The sequence below is a fragment of the Magnolia sinica genome, chromosome 7 (genome assembly GCF_029962835.1).
Source record: "Magnolia sinica isolate HGM2019 chromosome 7, MsV1, whole genome shotgun sequence".
NCBI lineage: Eukaryota > Viridiplantae > Streptophyta > Magnoliopsida > Magnoliales > Magnoliaceae > Magnolia > Magnolia sinica.
Window position 1 is genome coordinate 31,907,824 of NC_080579.1, and position 8,540 is coordinate 31,916,363.

The following is an 8,540-nucleotide window of genomic DNA, read 5'->3' on the forward strand; positions in this document are numbered from 1 at the left end:
ATCATGACTAGTAACGGATTTGGCCGATGCACCATAGCATCATATAGAAGAAACCCTTACGAACGAAACTACTTAAGGAGTTGTTTATACCCTAATTGACCGGTTCCCGTTTTGGTCAGAATCGTGTGGGTCACACATGTATGAGGTTAATGGTCAGAAGATTATAGTAAAGATGTGAAACCGAGTTTCAAGAGAATACTATCATGTGCCTTGCACGTAATAAGCGATCATTGAGGCGCGACCGGGTTTAAGCAGTTAAATGATTAGTTAGCCAGTATTTGAGTCATTACGAATGCTGAACAAATGAGATCGAAGGAAGAATTTGAAAGCAGCACGAGGGTAGAAACAGTTATGGTAACCGTTAGATCGTAAGAAGGATCCAGAATGGCTGGATCAAAGCTATAAATAGAAGCAGATTTCAACAAGAAAAGTTATCTCACACCAACCCAAACAAATCAACAAATCAATTATCTTCAATTAACTGTCAACTATCCTGTCGAATTTACATTCCATAACATAATCACAACTTTTATCAAGTAATTGCTTTCCTTTAGAGTAATCATTTATTTATCGCATTTGCTTGCTTTCTTTAGCATAATTTGTAGCATAAACACAGTAGTTGATAGCTATAATCTAAGTACACTTTAGCCCTCGATTTTCAATTATCACTTTACATTCCACTCTTTATGCATTAAGAAAGTCCTTTCGTACGGAAGATAAGGAGAAACCCATCATCAGAAGATGAACCACACCTTCTGATTTTTCGCCTGATCCATTTACACTTTGACCGAGTGACCAAATAAGCGACCAATCTTCTCATATCTTGATCATACTCAGTGTCTGTCTACTTTGGCGCTTGAGGTCATTGTTGTTCGGTTTGAATTGGAACCGCAATCCCAATTTTGGCATGCCCACACACTTGTCACTCATGCTAGAAAGAGGAAAGTCAAAACAAAGACGAATAATTTTCTGACACGCCCAGTGGGACCCTATTATAAGTCATTGATTTTGGCATGCCCATGCACTTGTCACCCGTGCTAAAAAGAGGAAAGTCGAAACAAAGACGAACAATTTTCTGACACACCCGGTGGGACCCTATTATAAGTCATTGATTTGATCTTTGCCATAATGCAGTAGATGAGTGGCAGAATTGTCGGGATCGAATCAACAACGTCGACCGCACCACCCCGGTGGAAGACGTGCAAGTTTAGGCATCTCTAAGTGAAATTAATTGGAATATTAATCCAACCGGAAACCAAGTAGGGTCGTCAATGGCTCATCCTATTCTTCCAGACGAGGTATCAATGATACTCAGGGATGTGCATACAAGCATCCAGTTGGTACAAAAAAATGCAAGGATTCAAGTGAAACAGCTCCCTCAACAGGCTACGAGTACTAACCATTATATGGCCAGTTAAACCCAAGTCATGCAGCAATTATTAGCCACTATGACGGAGTGAACACAACCTACACAACAAAATAATGGTAGTTCGGTTAGTAATGATGTCCATTTCCCATTGACACCATCATTGCAGCGTAATACGTCACCTACTCCTCATGAGGTGAGAAATATCCCACCTCCTGTAAAAGTTAGATGACCGGAGTAGGAAGCCAGAAATTAAGGACTGCCAATGGGATTCAACCGTCCACAAGGTCCTAGGTTTCAAGAGAATTTTAATAGATTTGGTCTAAATCATCCGCCAGCCATGGAACCTCCTCGGGTTGATCGTGACTAGATATTATAACTTACGCAAGAAGTTACGGGGCAGGTATTAGGCCGCAATGCCATTCCTACTTATCATAAACCATAACCAGAATGGGTAGATTGGCAACACCCCTTGCCGAGGAACTATCGATCGGATTTCGCCCTATTCTCGAGGGAGCACGGTCAATCGACTATTGAACATGTTGGTCGATTCACCATGCAATGTGGTGAATTAGCCAATAATGATTATTATAAATTATAGTTATTCAGTCACTCGCTGATCGCTACGGCCTTCACATAGTATTCCAATTTGTTGCCTAATTCAATACATAGTTGGTAAGAATTGGAAGAAAGGTTTCATGCTCAATTCTTTTTTAAGCATAGAGACATCACTATGGCCGATCTCGCATGAATCTGGCAATTAACTGGAAAATCATGCGAAAGCTATATCATGCGATTTAAGCGAGGAAAAAGCCGTTGTAAGGTGGTCATGATTGAAGCCAAATTTATGCAACTTACACAAGACGTTTTAGAATACAAGCTCCACAAAAATTTTGTAAGCATGAAGTTTGCTTATTTATATGACCTCACTAAGAAGGTCTCTCAATATGAACAATTACTTCAAGAGGGGGCTAGGCAAGCAAACTCGTCAATTGGAACGTATTACAACAATCCTAATTATGAAATTGCAATTGCCGAAGTGGTGGCTAAGAAACCACTATTTTGCTCAGCATTGGTCAAAGCAAAGTCGGCCGCCCCAACAACCCAAAAGACTCAGAATATATACACATTTGATATTGCTCGAGCCAAGGAATTTTTTGACTTCATGTTAGAAACAAGTTCATTAAAGTTCCCATTAATCATAAGATACCTTCGGGTGAAGAACTCAAGAAGGTGGACTATTGTAAATGGCATGGATCTCAGTACCATTCCACTAACAAATGTGTCATTTTCAAGAATCTAATTCAGGAATACATCAACCATGGATTGTTAAAATTCTCCAAAAAAGAAAAAGAAGCCATGCTGGTTGATACTAATCCATTTCCAGCCAGCATGGAGATCAATACGATCACGATCGATTTGAGGGATCGACCTCAACCGAAAGTAGAGCCTAGTTCAGAAAGTCTGCATAAACCAAGCGGCCGATACATTCCCAAATAACAATGGACGCCTCCATATCGAGACACATGCAGGCATAAGGACCATCAGTTATGTGACTGTTACACCTGAAAGATTCCCTAGTATCTTAAGGACCACCCTGGAGGTCACGATCGTGGCAACCGTTGAGATCACCAGCGGCCGGATCAAATGATGCCCGACCGCCAACTGCAATGGAAATTGCCTTTAACTCAAATGGTCAAGCCACCTGCTACATGAGAAGGGGTATGGAAGTGGTTCACACATCCAAAAATTCCCACGGTTCCAGAAAATATGACCAGAACGCAGAAGCACCGTTGGCAGAGAAATAAGGGCGCATTGAGAAGGGAAAAAATAAGAAAACGAAGTTCATCTTCAACTGGAACCCAAGCTGTCATGCCCATTTTGGAAAGTTCCTTGGTTAGAGGAACAGATAGCAGTAAATGCAGTCGAGGCAATCACTCTAACCACCAATTAGGAGAGCGGAGCTGTTCTCAAAAATGTCGAAGCACTGGACAAATTTAAAGAAGAAGACAATACTGACAACTTCTTGGATTCTTTTAGTGAGGATTGCTTCCCAATAGAAGAATGGTTACCAGGTGAATTCATGACTATTGTGAACAAGTCAAGAGATATGGCGACCAATTTGCCAAATGACCCCACAAAGAACAGAACCCCTAGTCAGACTGATGAAATCAAGTCTGATACACTAGGGGGCAATGTTTTGAAAATGGTATTATGTTTGGTTCGCTACTGCCGATAGTATTTCATTGTAACATGGTGCTTACTTTGCCTTTCGACTTTTAGGCAAGAACTACTCAACCAAACACAATACCTGGTGATGTGGAAGAAAATATTTTTCCAGTCGTTATTCAGCATGCTTCTTTCCTTTATGATGAAGGGAGACAAAGCGAGGTATCGCACACCAACATGGTCATCGTGGTGACCGATGGGGGTATCGACAAAGTAATTATTGACAGACCCACTACCGATATGACACAACACCTTAAGCTATTATATATCTTAGCTCATTTAAACGGGTGTCCTATAACCAGAATTTTAGTAGACAATGGAGCTGCAGTGAACTTATAACCAAAGAGCATGATGGCCAAATTGGGAAAGACTACAACTGATCTGATCCCTTTCGAGGTAAGGGTCAATAATTTCACTGATCATGTTACTAACATGCATGGTGTTCTGCCGGTCAATCTTACAGTAGGCATCAAATCTGTTTTAGCACCATTCTTCATAGTTGAAACTTCGTTAAGCTACAATGCCCTATTAGGAAGAGATTGGATTCATTCTTTTGCATGCATTCCTTCATCTCTTCATCAAGTTGTCATTTTTCTGGAATCAGAACAAGGTCGAGCTCGTATTAACTGATAATAAGCCCTTTTTGGCCTCGTCAAATGCCAATGAAGCTTATTACTCTGGTAAAGAGATAAGGCCCGTTAGATTCACTTGGAGAAATAAATATGGACGACCGACAGGTATTTTTGTGAAGAAGAACCCGAGTAGTATAATTCAAGCTATAATGATCTACGAAAATGAGACCCAGTCGAAGGGTTTAACCCTTAATTAGCCCGCTACCAGTTGCAACATCGAGGAGTTACCATGATCGTGACAACTGAAGGTGTGGTGTGCCTGGCGAAGTTCGCGGCCAGGATAAAAAGGTTTGAGGAGAGCCTGAAATAAAGCAATGAAGGAGTTTTTATGAACTTGGTAATATTGGACAGATCGGCTGAGGAGGATAGTTTCGATATAAAAGATTTACTAGAAGAGGTGGAAGAATGCCGACCACAGTCCAAGACCTGTTGGATAAAGTAAACTTAGGGATGGATCAGGATCCGAGACCCACGTTTATAAGCAACCTCTTACGACCGCCTGAGCTGAACAAAATAATAAAGTTACTATAGGAATTCACAGATTGTTTTGTGTGGGACTATCAAACATGCTAGGATTGGAAGGGTCTTTAGTCGAGCACAGGTTATTGACCAAAGAAGAATATCGACCGCATAAACAGCCCCCAAGGAGGATGACTGTAAGATCTGTACCCTAGCCCGTACTGTTCCGTAGGCTTCCGGGGTCATCCCGGTCGAATTCCGGTGACCCGCAATCGGTTATCGGCTTTTGCGCGTGACCTTAAGATGTGTCCCGTATATCTGAGTCAGCTCGACCCGAGACTTGTACCAGTGCGACCACGCTGTCGCCACGGTTCCGATGTCGCGGCTTGCACACCGATGCGATACCCTAGCCAAGAGATGTGGACCTGTGTTCAGTTCGAGAAAAACACCGCGCGTTACAATTTCCAAGAGAATCTCTACCCTAAACGTCACATCAATCCATCAATCAAAATCTAAGTACACAACCTTACCTAGTCATCCCCTTTTCACCAACAAGGCATGGCACCCATTCCTTTTTCACCCAAAAGTCAACAAGCACCATGCTCCCTCATCCCATCACCCCATCCATCACACACTCTCTCTCATCTCTCTCATCTCTCTCATTCTCCCCAAGCAACTCCAACGTCCATGGTTTCCAAGGAGAGGAGAGCTAGTGTGGCCCACCTTCCTATCTCTCACCTCCACCATCCAAGCCTCATCTCAACCGTTGGATCACATTCTTTGGAGCTATAGAACGCGTTGATGGAAGAAGGAAGAAGAGCTCTTGAGGTGGGTGATCTTGTATTTGTCTTTTGTGATTTAAGGGGGCACATTGGTGGGACCCATCTTGATCAATGCTTTGTATTTAGAGAGGGCCCATAGTGGCGGGGTCCCTCCCCTTCTTACCGATCTTCTCTCTCTCTCTCTCTCTCTCTCTTTCTCTCTCTCCCCTTTATTTTGTGGCCCACCTACATGGACCCACCTTGATGCAACCGTCCATTATCTGGACGTGTACCCATACGTTGTATTGATAGCAGCAGGTTTTGTGGGTCTGTATCATGAGGTATGTGTATGGGACCCACCCCACGTGTGGGGCTACACCATGATGTAAGGGTTTTATAGCCACACCGTCCATCAGAAGTGGGACCCACGTGAGGAACGTGTGGTGTCCACATGGTCTATCTTGGACGGTGGGACCCACGGTGAGATGTGTGTTTCCACCCATGTCGTCCTAAGCTCCTGGACGTTAGGCTTTTTAAAAAAAAAAGAGAGAGAAAAATGTCAGCTTGATTTAATATTTTTGGTGGGCCACTTATGTAAGCCCCACCTTACTGTATGTGTCTAATCCACGCCGTCCATTCCATTTCCCAGCTCATTTTAGGCGTTGAGCTGAAAAATGAAGTGAATCTGATTTTCTGGTGGGCCATAGCATGGAAAATAGTATTCTTTTACCGTTGAAAATCCACCTGATGTTTTCATCCACTAAAATACCTTAAATATTGGGCTCATTCAGACTATCTTAAGCCATAGAATCCAACGGCTGGGTCGGATTCACCCGATGCGGGCCTTACCACAGAAAAACTGCGAAAAAACTCTAATTTTCAATATATATATATATATATATATATATATATATATATATATATATATATATATATACAAATCAGCTGCTGCTGCAGCAGCAGTAGGACGCTATGTGGGCGAAAATGGCCAGGGATGTGGGTCCCATGCTTAGGCCCCACCGTGATGTGTGTGGAACATCCACACCGTGCATTTGTTGGGTCCCATTTGGACAGTGGGCCACCCCAGAAATCAGCCATGTATGTAACTCAGGTGGCCCACATCAGAGGAAATAGTGTGATTAAACGTTTGCCATTAAAACCCTTTTTGGGTGTCATAGGAGTTTTGGATCCATATGAAATTTGTTTTTCCTATTCATCTTGGTCCGTGTGACCTTATCAACAGATTGGATGGCATACAAACGTTATGGTGGGCCTCACATGGGACCATGTATAGCTTGTGTTCCACACGTGTGGAACTGACCATGCGGTGTGTGTTTTATCTATGCCTGGCCCCCTAACACGAGCGCTGCACTTGTCAGGCCCGACCGTGATGTATGTGCTGGTCCACACTGTCTAGAGGGCTGGACGGTGAGCCACCCCATGAAGTATGTGTTATATCCTAGCCGTCCATCACTGGACGTGACCCCCACCATGTGGACAGTGACATCCACCATTCAAATTTCTTAGGGGCTATAGAAGTTGCTGATCAAGCTTATATTTTTGTTTTCACTTCATCTATCTCCACGTTAACTTATGAATAGGTTGGATCTCAAATACACAGCGGCGAGCCACACCATGATGTGACCAGCCCTTTGATCAGGTGGGCTACATTGTAAAGAAATAGGGGGATTTGAACGTCTATCATTGAAACCCACTTAGGTCACGGAAGTTCTAGATCAATGGGGAATGTGTTTTCCCCTTTTGATCCAGGTCTTTATGAACTTATGATTGGATTGGTTGGCAAATAAACTTTATAGTGGGCCCTATGGTTTATTTGACTGTGGAAATTATTATCTCCGTTGCCATTTGTGCTACGGTCCAAATGATCCTCCAATATGATTTTTGGGATGTATGATTAGGCCCATCTCTGATGTATTTGTGGCCCATCCGTTGATGCCTACCCTGATATGTATGAGGCCCATATGATACGGCCCATTTAATGTATCTAGGGCCCATGGGTTGAGGCCCATTGTGATGTATTAGGGCCCATGGGTTGAGGTCCATTGTGATGTATTCAAGGCCCATGGTTGAGGCCCAGTGCGATGTATGTATGGCCCGTTAAGTTGTGTATGAATTCCTTGTATGGGCCACTCCTTGGGAGCAATGTTGGTTAAATGGCCACATTATTGGGCAATGATGGTTTAATGTCCACATTGTGACCTTCCCTTAGGCCTTGTTCCACCGATTCTGGTTATCGTGGCCGATTACCAATTATGATTGCCATGACCGATTAACCAATTATCCATCGAGGCTGATTATCGTGGCCGATTATTGATTACGATTGTTGTGGCCGATTGACCTATTATCGATCGAGGCCGATTATCATGGCCGATTGCCTATTATGATTATCATGGCCGATTAATCGATTATCGTGGCCGATTATCGATTATGATTATCGTGGCCGATTGACCGATTATCGATCGAGGCCGATTATCATGGCCGATTGCCTATTATGATTGTCATGGCCGATTGACCGATTATCGTGGCCGATTACCGATTACGATTATCGTGGCCAATTGACCAATTATCGATCGAGGCCGATTATCATGGCCGATTGCCTATTATGATTGTCATGGCTGATTGACCGATTATCATGGCCGATTACCGATTATGATTGTCGTGGCCGATTGACCGATTATCGATCGAGGCCGATTATCATGGCCGATTGCCTATTATGATTGTCATGGCTGATTGACCGATTATCGTGGCCGATTACCGATTATGATTGTCTTGGCCGATTGACCAATTATCGATCGAGGCCGATTATCGTGGCCGATTACCGATTACGATTGTCGTGGCCGATTGACCGATTATCGATCGAGGCCGATTATCGTGGCCGATTGTCGATTATGATTGTCATGGCCAATTAGCCGATTATCAATCGAGGCCAATCATTATGACCGATTGTGGATTTCGATTGTGATGTGTATTCTGCCTGTGTTTGAGGTCCAAGGTGATGTATATGCGGCTCGTATTTAAGGCCTATTATAATGTGTGTTTTGCCCGTGTTTAAGGCTCAATGTGATGAATATG